We start from the raw sequence: 12,774 nt of genomic DNA on the forward strand, positions 1-12,774 counted from the left end.
GCACTTTTTGCACATGCCATGATACTCTACATGGAAAGCCCCAAAGATTCTACCCCAAAATTGCTAGAACTTGTATAGGAATTCAGCAAAGTGGCAGGAAATAAAAACCCACGCACAAAAACCAGCTGCATTTCTATACACTGGCAATGAGACAGAAGAAAGAGAAATTAAGGAGTCTCTCCCGTTTCCAATTGCACCCCAAACCATTAGATACCTAGGAATAAACCTAACCAAAGAGGCAAAGGATCTGTACTCAGAAAACTGTAGAACACACATGAGAGAAATTGAGGAAGGTACAAAGAAATGGAAAAACGTTCTATGCTCATGGATTGTAAGAACATATGTTGTTAAGACATCTGTGCTACCTAGGGCAGTCTATACATTCGGTGCAATCCCTGTCAAAATATCATCAACTTATTTCACAGAGTTGGAACACATAATCCTAAAATTTGTATGGAACCAGAAAAGACCCTGAGTAGCCGCCAAAGGATTGTCAAAAAACAAGCAAGCAAGCAAACAAACAAACAAACAAACAAACAAAACGAAAAACTGGCAGCATCACGATTTCAGACTTCAAGCTCTATTACAAAGCAATATTCAAATGACAGCATAGTACTGGCACAAAAACAGACACATAGATCAATGGAACAGAATAGAGAATGTAGAAATGGGCCTTCAACTAATCTTCGACAAAGCAGGAAAAATATCCTGTGGAAAAAAGACAGTCTCTTTAGCAAACGGTGTTGTGAAAATGGGACAGCCACATGCAGAAGAATGAAAGTGGACCATTTCCTCACACCATACACAAAAATAGACTCAAAATGGATGAAAGACCTAACTATGAGACAGGTGTCGATCAAAATGCTAGAGGAGAACACAGGCAGCAAACTCTATGACGTCTGCTGCAGCAACGTCTTACGACACATGTCTCCAAAGGCAAGGGAAACAACGGCAAAAATGAACTATTGGGACTCCATGAATATTGAAAGCTTTTTCCCAGCAAAGGAAACAGTCAAGGAAACCAAAAGATACCCAACACAATGGGAGAAGATATTTGCAAATGACTTATGAGATAAAGGGCCAGTATCCAAGATCTATAAAGAACTCATCAAACTCAATACCCAAAGAACAAATAATCCAACAAGAAACGGGGAGAAGAAAAAAAAAGGTGCTCAGCAATTGAGCACCTGCCTTTGGTTCAGGTCATGATTCCAGAGTCCTGGGATTGAGTCCCACATCAGGCTCCCTGCGAGGAGCCTACTTCTCCCTCTGCCTATGTCTCTCCCTCTCTCCGTGTGTCCCTCATGAATAAATAAACAAAATATTTTTAAAACTCAAATGGGCAGAAGACATGAACAGACATTCCTCCAAAGAGGACATACAAATGGCCGACAGACACATGAGACTACGCTCCACATGCTATGGCATCAGGGAAATAGAAAGCAAAACTACAATGAGATACCACCTCACACAAGTCAGAGTGGCTAAAATTGACAAGTCAGGAAATGATAGACGTTGGCAAGGATGTGGAGAAAGGGGGACCCTTGTACACTGTTGGTGGTAATGTAAGCTAGTGTAGCTACTCTGGAGGTTCCTCAAAAAGTTCCAAAGAGCCCTACCGTACGACCCGGCATTTGCACTACTGGGTATTTACTCCAAAGACACAAGTGTAGTGATCCAGAGGGGCATCTGCACCCCAATGTTCATAGCAGCAATGTCCACAGGAGCCAAACTATGGAAAGAGCCGAGATGTCTATCAACAGATGAATGGATAAAGAGGACGTCCTGTGTGTGTGTGTGTGTGTGTGTGTGTGTATAATGGAATATTACTCATCCATCAGAACGTGAAGTCTTGCCATTTACAGCAACATGGATGGAACTAGAGGCTATTCCACTAAGCGAAATAAGTCATCGAAAGACAATTATCATATGATTTCACTTATACATGGAATTTAAGAAACAAAGAAGAGGAGCATAGGGGAAGAGAGGAAAAAATACAACAAGACGATATCAGAGAGAGACACATACCATAAGTGACTCTTAATCATAGGCAACAAATGGAGGGTCGCTGGAGGAGAGGGGAGTGGGGGAATAGGATGACTGTGTGACGGACATTCAGGAGGGACATTAAGGAGGGACTGGGTGTTACATGAGGCTGATCAATCACTGACCTCTACCTTTGTGACCGATAATCCATCATATGTTACTATATTGAAGTGTTTGTTTTTTAAAAGAAGAAGAATAGGGAACCCTGGGTGGCGCAGCGGTTTGGCGCCTGCCTTTGGCCCAGGGCGCCATCCTGGAGACCCGGGATCGAGTCCCACGTCAGGCTCCCAGTGCATGGAGCCTGCTTCTCCCTCTGCCTGTGTCTCTGCCTCTCTCTCTCTCTCTCTCTCTCTCTGTGTGTGACTATCATAAATAAATAAAAATTTAAAAAAATATTAAAAAAAATAAAAAATAAAAGAAGAAGAATATGGAGGCCATGTCCTCTTGAAGAGAAATCAGCAGTATCCACCTCAATCTAAAATAAATTCTTGGCACACAGTTGTAAATATTAAATAAAGAAAGAAAAGAAAAAGAAAACGTGGCTAAATAATCACATCCCCACTAAGCGACAGTATCATTGAACAGTGAACAGATGAGACTGATTGTGATGACCACAAACATCATGAAGGTAAGAAGACATCTCTTTATTATGTTTCCCCAAGAGACACCTGGCAGTGTCCTCTTTAATAACCTAAAATAACATACAAACATGTCATCAAGGCCAGTTAAAAACTGACACCTGGTTCTCACAGTTTAATAACGAAGACTATCAAATAAACATTTACAGTTACAAGAACATGAGGGAACTAACTAACCCGGGTTAGTTATAAGTATAACTGATGTATTATATAAGTATAATAAAAACAAAACCTATCCTGAATACGTAAACAAAGTTATAGTTATGCAGCAGCTGAAATCTCATCACAAAACTACGTTGGAATAGCATGTCTCGGAAACTATGACTATTTCAGAACTATTTAAAATAAATACATAAATTAAAACTAGAGAAACAAATATAGTCTGAGGTCAACATTTTCAAAATGAACAAATGAAATTCATGACATATGTTTGGCTGTCACAATCCTTCGGGTTCTAATTTTATATTTTTGAGGTAATTTCCTCCTCACCTGTGTCCCAGTGCATGAAAAATGGGACCTCCAACCTCTACCTCAGCAGAGATTCAAATTAAGTAATGTGAAATATTTGATGGTGGCCCAGGAGGGGATGGACGTGAAAAAACCCTGGTTTCTTATGGTCTCTCCGTGGACTCCTCCATGGACTCCCAGCTCCTAGGAGTGCAACATGATAACTCCATTGAGCTCGTTCTGGAAGGTCCTGGGTTCTTCTAGATTATCTGTGAAAGAGACTCCTGTGTTCCTGACTTCCTACTGAAAAGATGCGTCTCCCCGGGGCTCAGGGATCTGCAATTGAGAAAGAGAGGAAGGACATCAGATTGCAAGGAGGCAACTCTCCAGATACAGAGATTATTCACCTTCTCAGTCCATTGTAATCAGAGTTGAGACGAATGTATAAATCCACTTTATCCCTAATCATTCGTCCTAAACCCCAGTTCATTTTCAAGTATGACTTCTGGACTTTGGTGATCCTGGCTCCAAAAACTTCTTCATGTACCTAAGAACAGGCCCAGTCATCTACTTTATAGCCAGGGCTCTAGGTGATTCTGTTCAGGGACCAAAACAAACAACCTTGAGAGAATGTTGCTTTAGACTGGACACTCACCTTGGTCCTTTTGTGCTACTTAGAGTCTGAACTAATCACCATACCGCAAACATCACTCACACATCAACATCATGAACCATGAGTCTGGACTCATGCCTAATCCCCCATTCTAACCCTAGATCCCCATGTTTAACCATAACACCTAGTCCTAAAGTTGGTCAGTGCTATGCGGTCTGAATGTTTGTATCCCACACGCACACCCCAAATTCATACATTGAGATCGTAACCCACAAGGTGATGGTGCTAGATGGGGCCACTGGGATGATTAGGGCATGGGTGGGGCCCTCTTGAATGGGATTAGTGCTCTGATAAAAGAGACCCCAGTGACCTAGCTCTCCCCTTCCACCATGCGAGGACACAGCCAGAAGGTGGCAATCTGCAACCCAGTAAAGGTTCTGACCAACCCAGTAAAGGTTCTGACACTCTGATCGCAGACTTGTCCCCTCCAAATTGTGAGAAGTAAATGTCTGTTGTTCTTAAGCCATCCATCCACTCTGTAGTCCTCTGATGTAGGAGCCTAAATGGACTAACAGAGCTATAGTTCACATGAGTTAAACCCAATCTTTACTTAATCCTCTACCCAAATCAATAAGTTTGTGTGTCGATCACAATAAGCCATGCTGAAACTATTATTTCTTAAGCTTCACTTGTTCTGACAAACTTCCTTCACCGAAAACCTGAGGGGAAAGGTATAATTGAACAAAATGGGACACTGGTCCGGAAGCAGGCAGGGGACGTGGAAAATGCACAGGCAATCTGGCCATAAGCAATGTGCTTGAAAGGAAATTTGGATGAAAGCATAACTAGACATAATTTCTCTTGTATTACTAGATAGGTAGACTCTTCCATCAAATATCCTACTGTTAGACAGACATATACTTTGTTGTAAATAAGTCCCTGTGGTTGATACCTGTGAGGGATGAAAGGCCAAAAATGAATTAGAAAGTCTGGGGATCCCCGGGTGGCTCAGCGGCTTGGCGCCTGCCTTCGGCCCAGGGCATGATCCTGGAGTCCCGGGGTCGAGTCCCACATCAGGCTCCCTGAGTGGAGCCTGCTTCTCCCTCTGCATATGTCTCTGCCTCTCTCTCTCTCTCTCTCTCTCTCTCTCTCTGTGTCTGTGTCTCTCATGAATAGATAAGTAAATTTTTTTTCTAAGATTTTTCCTTATTTATTCATGAGAGGCACGGAGAGAGAGAGGCAGAGACCCAGGCAGAGGGAGAAGCAGGCTCCACGCAGGGAGCCCGACGCGGGACTCGATCCCGGGTCTTCAGGAGCAGGCGACACTAAACCGCTGCGCCACCGTGGCTGGCCCGCTGTGCCACCGCGGCTGCCCTGGATAATAAAATCTTAAAAAAGAAAGAAAGAAAGTGAATACACAATTTATGGAATCAACTGAAAACTTACTCACTTTCCACAGAAAATCAACATTTCATGAAAGCTATCATTTGGGCCCCATTGCCGTGAATGGAATTATTTCAGCCATGCCTCTGTGACAAACTGGTTTTCCCTAGTCTGGCCCCCACACATCTCCCTGAGGTCATGCCTATGTGTGGTTGTGAGCATGTGGCTGGGACCTGAGTCAGCGTCTGGCTGCATGGCTGCTCGACTTTACAGTGTGTGGGAAGGCTCATGTGTGGGGCAGGGGAGAGGAGCGTGGTCTAGCAATTGGATTCCTCAGATTTCCTCAATACACAGTAAGTCATGGTGCCTGGACCCGTGAGGACACAGACATACCTCCCCTCAGGCCGATGACCTCGGGCCTCCATGGTCCCTCTAGGGTATGAGGGTGCGATCTCGCCCCCACACCCACAGATCTGGATCGAAAGCCTGGATCTGGAAGACAAACAGATCCCTGAGAAGACAACCTCCAGGTGGACTCCCCCTCCCTCCCACTCTCCAGGCTCTAATTCTTTCTCGTCCTGAATCCCATGTCCCTCCATGTCCCCTCCCCCTCCCATTGTCCCACCCCAAATCCCCACAGCCCACCCACCTCCTCGCACTCTTCCCTGGACACCCTAGTCTTCCAGCCCATGGATCGGATGAATTGCAATCGCAGTTTGTGGAACAAGGGACGCTGGGAACGGTTCTTCCCATAAAGGAATGAAAAGATGGCTTGTTTGGGGGCCTGGTTGTCCTCTTCCATATCATTGGCCAGGTAGCTGGAGAAAGACATGAGGTTGCTGGTCAGGAGCAGGACAGGAAGGACCCCCCACCTGAGCTCAGCTTCCCAGAAAAGATGCAGTCGGCTTCCTACCCAGCGTCCTAGAGCGCCCCCCCCACCCCCCCACCCCCCCCACCCCCCCCCCCCGCCCGATCAAGAAGGCATGGCTGGGCAGAGACTTCTCCCGCTTTGAGGAGAAAGACAACTCACCCAGAAGCTTGAGGGCATATGCTGCTCTGTTTTCCCATCCCTGAGCCCACCCCCTTCCCTTCAGCCTGTCTGTGCACACACCTGTCGCCCTGTGGAGCAGGGGCATGTATACAGCTCCTGCTCTATTTCTGTAGTCCTGGCTTTCCTCCCAAATGACTAATATAGGACTGGGTTCATGTAGGTGCAGTAATTCAACATGCACTTCTTGTTTCTCTCTTCCCATCGCCTCATGGTCCCTGGCACATCAGATGTACTTTATACGTTTTTGTTGAATGAATAAATGAATGCTTTCTCTCACGGTCAGGGGCAATACTGATTACCTCGTAGACCTGACCTAACTTAAACATTTGCAAAAAGTAAGGAATTGTGCTGAGTGTTTTTGAGAGCATGGTAATATTTTGACAAGACCTGCCTCAACAGGCGTCTAGTGTAATGGGATTGGGGAAGGGGGGAAAGGGGCAGAAGGGGGTAGTGAATGAGAAATAACGGTAGTCCAAAATACCCATGAGACTAGAATTTTAACAGAAGTGCTACTAGGGTGCAGACGTCAGGGAGGTTAGGGGGGGCATCTGAAGATTGTGGGGTTGGAATCAATCTTGTGGAAAGGTCGTTTTCTTCAGGGAGACGTGCAAAATCACCTAGACAGGAAACACAGTATAGAAACGGAGGGAAGGGTACTTGGAAGGATGAAACACGGAGAGGGCGAACAAGTTGGATGGAGACGAGGGGGTTGGAGCTAAGCTGGAAACTCTGACCTTGACCACTAGCACCCCTGGCCAATGAGATTGTTATGGAGCGTAGAGCAGGAGACGATGCTTTGGAAAGACTTCAGGCATATAGCACCCACTGGCTAGGGACGGATTTGTAAGAAACACCAGTGGGAGCCTTTACGACAGATCTGTGCTATGCCTTGAGGCTGAATTGAGGCATTTGTGCTGGGAATGCAGAGGAGGAAGACAGTTATGCTTGGTATTGCCATGGGAAGAAGACAGATCTCAAGGATCAGAACTGGCTGCTGCTTGAGCCTAGTTGCTTGGGGCAAGGCAGCATCTGTTCTTTCCTTCACTCCTCTTTGGAGACTTTTTGTTTCCTTCTCTTCAGGGGGTCTCTTAGCTGATGTTAGGGGCATTTGTGTTTACAAAGAATAGTTTATTTAAAAAAAACCACTATACTCTAATCCTACTGATTTTATACACAGACTAAACAGCTCAAATAAATAAATAAATAAATAAATAAATAAATAAATAAATAAATAAATAAATAAATAATAAAAAAAACGGCAAGATTTCAAGAGTTACAAACAGGTTGAAAAAATGAGCCGATAGATCAGAGTCCCACTTCTACCTTCCTTCCTCCCAGGTTATTGACTACTGCTGATGGATGAGGCAAAATACTCACAGTGCCAGGAAGAAATGAATTCGCTGGTACTGCCAGGAGAAGAGACCAGCGCGGCTAAAATAGGCGATGACCATGGACAAGAGATACTGGCGGAAAGAGGAGAGAAGCCGTCATAGAAGGGTCCCATCCTGGGAGAGGAAGACCAGTGAGGTGAGGGGACAGGAGGCTGGAGCAGGTGGTGCCTCTTTGACATGTTGGGTGAACCTGCTTCTTTGGTGTCAGACAGTTGGTTACAAACTGGGGAAGGCAAGGGAGGAGTTTCTGGTGCTCCCAGGATGGCTAGTTGTGCTGGTTTGAGGGCTTGTGTTTAGGACAGCCAGCTTCAGGAGGGTCTTTGATAAGCTGGAGCCAAAGGAAGCCCCCCAAGAGCAGAGAGGCAGAGGGACTTAAGGTAGCAGCAGCCAGAGGGGCACACCTGGTGCTCAGGTCCCAGGGGATCTGCAAAAGCCACGAGGTCCCCGACCAGAAGTCTTGGTAGGCATGAGGTTGGAGAGAGGGTTGAGGAGGCATTCCCCTGCCCCAGGACAGGTGTTGGAGCAAGAGTCTATCTTAGTGGAGAACAACAATACCTTGTCGGATACTCTCAGATCTTTGTCCCAGGCCAGAAATCTTTTAATGACCGGATCCTCTGTGAAAAGAGGGCAGATGTCCTGTTGGCCACTGGAATGGGGTTACTGTGGGAACGTTCCAGAGCAAAGAGAACAGTACCTCCCCTGGGGAAGTTTCAGGATGTAGCCAAGGGTGAGGCTGATGGGCAGAGGGGAGAAAAGACCATGGACTGGCCAAGAGAAGTTGGCGGCTCCCCCTTGTCGGGTGACTCAGAGGCAGGCAGGTGTCAGCAGTGCATCTGCAGGATGGGATCTGAAGTAAATAGTGATGCTGTCTCATCATGCATGGATGTGCCACTGCAGAGACCATAACATCATCCGCTGTCATTTTCTCATTCCACAGTGGCATCGGGGTACAAAGATGGCCTGTCCTCCCCTCCCCGCCCCCGCCCCGACACAGCCGAAGGCACTTAGACTCAAAAGGCCAGTAAGCGCTAAGATGTCTCAGGAGTGCAACTGCAGCTAAGCTTTCTCATCCCTCTGTCATTTTTAAGTGTCCCCGATGAGGGGTCAGTATGGAGTCCTCCAAGGATGGAGAGAGAGAGCTCAGCGACCTGCAAAGAATTATTTTCCACTGGAAAAGCGTAGCCATTGGAAGTTTCTTGTGTTTTCAGGAAAAAAGAATAAGGTTGGAGGGTGCTGTTCCTACCGAGCAGCCTGCTGAACGCCTCGTGGTGCTCAGGGAGCACTGAAGATACCCGCTGTCTCTTCAGCTTCATCTTGAGTCCCCTCAGTGTCTCCACCACCCAGATGTCGTTGGCCTCAGGGGCTGTCTCCTCATCGGATTCGATGTCTCTCTTCCTTCCGCGGGACTGAGGCAAGGGGCAGGGGGCTACAGAGGGGGCTGAGTGAAGAAACCAGGCTACAGTACAAAGCTTCTTCTGTCTTTGGAATTCAGCCACGCTTTCCACACCCCCAAACCCAAACTCCCTCTTCATTCTCTGTAGCCTCATAGGCGATTGGCCTCTCCAAAACCACCTTTCATCTTTGTCCTTCGTTCGTATGCATTTGCCCCCATTCATCTTTGCCACTGTTTCATACCTCCCACCACGCCCTCAAAACTCTTCCTCATAGATCATTTCTCCCATGAGGATAATGGGATAATTTCCTCTCTTCCTTTATCTCCTCTTTGGATCTCATCTCCTAACCCTCCTTCCTTGCTTCCTGGGTTTTCCTGCCAGTGGGATACCCTTGTCCCCGGCTACCGTGCTCTCTTCTCCAATCCCTGGCTATCTGAATCTCTCCTGTCACGTGCAGTCTAGTCAGACACACCTTCCTGGCTTCTGTACCCATTTGTACTCACTAGTCAAGCCTGTCAAGTCCCTTCTCCCTCCTGCTTCCTCACCTGATGGTCCTGGGCTTTCTTCATCTACCACGGCCTCCGGGGCGTACCCTGATGTGCTAGGCTGGGGGCTCTGGCCCTCAGACTGGGCGGACGGTTGACAACTGGCCATGATTTCTCCCAAGCTCTTTGTGCCCTCCCAGGAGACTCAGACCCTCCTCTTCTCAAACTCCCCTTCTGGCTTCTGGGTGAACCCAAGCCCTGTTATCCCTTCTCTAAGCTGGGGCCAAGCTAGGAGTATGGACATGCTCTGCGAAGATGCTCTTGTCCACCTCCGTTGCCAAGAAGCACGGAGTCCAGTCTTTCCAATCAGGAAGGTCAGAAGCCTCTGATGTCATGCACCATTCCAGCCTGGCAGCCATTTTGAAGGAAGACACGTGCAACTGCGAGACCGCGGTCCACTTCTGGAGTTCAGGATCAAGGCTATCTCATGTCGCCGATCCAGCCTGCAACCATCCTCCAAAACTGTCCTCGGGGTGTCTGGATCACTCTACTCCTCTCCAGCACATGCGGGGCTCTCTGCATCCTTCTATTCCTGTTTCAGGGTGCAGTCTGGCAGGAGAGGGAGGAAACAGACGAGGGAAGGTAAGATCTTACAAGAGTGAAATAAGTATGTAGGGAAGGTCCAGGCACATGGACTTGTTGGATTGAAAAGCTAGTTTACGTCGCTTAATTTGGCAGAGCTCTCTCACTTGTTTTACTGATGCTGTGTTGGGGATTCTGTGCTGGGGGAGCATTCATGCTCTACTCTCCGGTGTCCCTGAGCCCGAGAGGTATTTTGGGAGCCTTCTCCTAGAAAATTGTACGTGTGCTCCCACACACATCAGATGCTGTCTCCGATTTCAGAAGTCCATGGATCACCCAAAACCTGCCCCTTGATTGCACTTAATCAGCTCTAGCTTGCATGTAAAATTTTGAGCACGTGTATTACCCTTGGCCTAGGAATTTCACTACTCCTTGTGTATCCTATGGATAAAATGTGACGTGCCCACAAAGGCTGAGTGGAAAAACCTCCAATTGGAGGCAGAATCTGTTTTATTGAGAAGGTGGGAAGCCCCCAGGAGCACAGATGCAGTCACAAAATAACTGACTGGCTGTCCTGTAGTATCAGGGGAAGCTTCTTCCACACCTCGTACCTCCTTCCTCTGCTTTTCACCTGGGCATCTGAGTCTTGCTTGCTCTTTCCTTCTTTTGGTGATAAAAAAACACACCATAAAATACAGCATTTTAATCATTGGTGAGCGTATAATTAAGTGGCCTTAAGCACGTTTGCGCTGCTGTGCTGCCATCAGCGACTTCCGTCTCTAGAACTTTGTCATCTTCCCTCAAACTGGAAGTCTGCACCCATTGAAGCCCCATATCAGGCTCCCTGCTCATGGGGCGCCTGCTTTCCTCTCTCCCCGCTGCTTGTGTTCTCTCTGTCACTCTCTCTCTCATTCAAATAAACGAATGAAATCTCAAAAAAAAAAAAAAAAAAAAAAAATCACACAACAACAACACCTGCCCTCTCCACTAAGTCACAGCTAGCCAGGGGCTGCTCACCCTGGCCTGTCATTCTCTAGTGAGTAATGGTTTCTGTGTTTCCCTTCTGTGACCCTTCAGACCTAGAGACACCCTAGGAAGACGGCTTGCAGTGCTAACTCACAGAACAGAATTCTGGGATGGGGAGACGGGAAGAGGTTCTGGATACCGACTTCGGAGATCTGGTGTGTGAAGCTCAGTATTAAAGGTAAATCTTAGTCTTTGACTTTTATACTCCCCTGCACCCTGGCTGACATATACTTGGTGGGTCCCAACGTCAGGTTAAGCTGTATCGTCTGTTATTATCGCCTCTTTGAAATGTTCTGAAATGGTGTCTACATACCAATTTGCCCATGTTTGTTTGCAAATCTTCTTTTGAATCAAAGATCTATCCTTCATAAGACATTTGCAGGAGGAATGTCTCCTCCTTTTCTTTGCTGCATTGAGAGAGCAGGGTCCTAGGATTTGTTTTTTAGAAACAAGGATTGTGAAGCCCAAAAGACCGAAGCGGACCCCAGGATTCACTTCAGCTGTTTTGATTCAAATCCTGTAACCTATTCACTGTGTCCCCTTCTCTGTGTGCCCAGACTCCTGAGGATAGACAATCTGGAGGACATAAAGCAGGAGATAGAATACCTGTCTAAAGGATGGGGGTGGTGGGGAGGTGGGAACGAAATGGTTTTGTTACAAAGCAGCCTGTGCCCCTAGGCAAATCCTTCCTTCTTCCAGGTCCCCATTTCTTCACCTATAAACTAAAACACTTAGATAAGATAATCTGTAAGGGTTCTTCCCTTACAGCATAACCAAGGCAGTGAGAAAGCCAATTTGACATGACCAGGTATACAAATGCTAGGGTTGAATTGTGTGCCCCCTCGCACCCCCACCACCCCATTCATGTGTACCATCCCCTGGTACCTCAGAATGAGATTGTATTTAGTGGTGGGGTCCTTATGGAAGAAATCAAGGTAAAGTGGGGTCTGTAGCATGCTGTCCTTTATGACGGGAAAATAGGGGGGTGGCGCCTGGGGGGCGCAGTTGGTTGAGCATCCAACTCGATTTTGGTCCAGGCCCTGCTCTCAGGGTTGTTAGATTGGCCCCACATCAAGCGCAAGAGAGGTGTCTGTTCCACACCAGAGAGAGGAGTCTGTTTCTCTCTCTCTCTCTCTCTCTCTCTCTCTCTCTCTCTCTCTGTCCCTCCCCCCTTTGCCCCTCCCCTGGCCTGCTGGTGCTCTCTCCGTGAAATGAATGCATAACTTTTTTTTTTTTTTAAAGGGAAAATTCGGACACAAACATCCAAGTAGAGAGAAGAGTGTGTGATGACACAGGGAGAGAAGACTGACATCTACCAGCCAGGGAGGGAGGATGCAACAGCCCCTCCCCCACAGCACTCAGAAGGAACCAGCCCTGCCCACACCTGAATCTCAGACTCCCAGCCTCCAGAACAGTGAGAGAATGTATTTTTGTCGTGCCCACACCTGAATCTCAGACTCCCAGCCTCCAGAACAGTGAGACAATGCATTTTTGTCGTGAACACCTGAAAGCTGCCTGGTCTGTCTTACTTTGTTACAGCTTCCCTGTGGGCAGATCCAACCAGTATTTGTGAAGAAGAGGGAATTCAGATTTGACAGTCACTTTCCTGATACTTCTGCTGCCCCTTTCCCTAAAGCAAGAGGCGTCCATGTCCGGAGGCTTCAAAGAAGAACCGGTTCTTTCACACAGATTAGAACCTTGAGCTTTCTTAGCCCCTG

The sequence above is a fragment of the Vulpes vulpes genome, chromosome 3 (genome assembly GCF_048418805.1).
Source record: "Vulpes vulpes isolate BD-2025 chromosome 3, VulVul3, whole genome shotgun sequence".
Lineage (NCBI taxonomy): Eukaryota > Metazoa > Chordata > Mammalia > Carnivora > Canidae > Vulpes > Vulpes vulpes.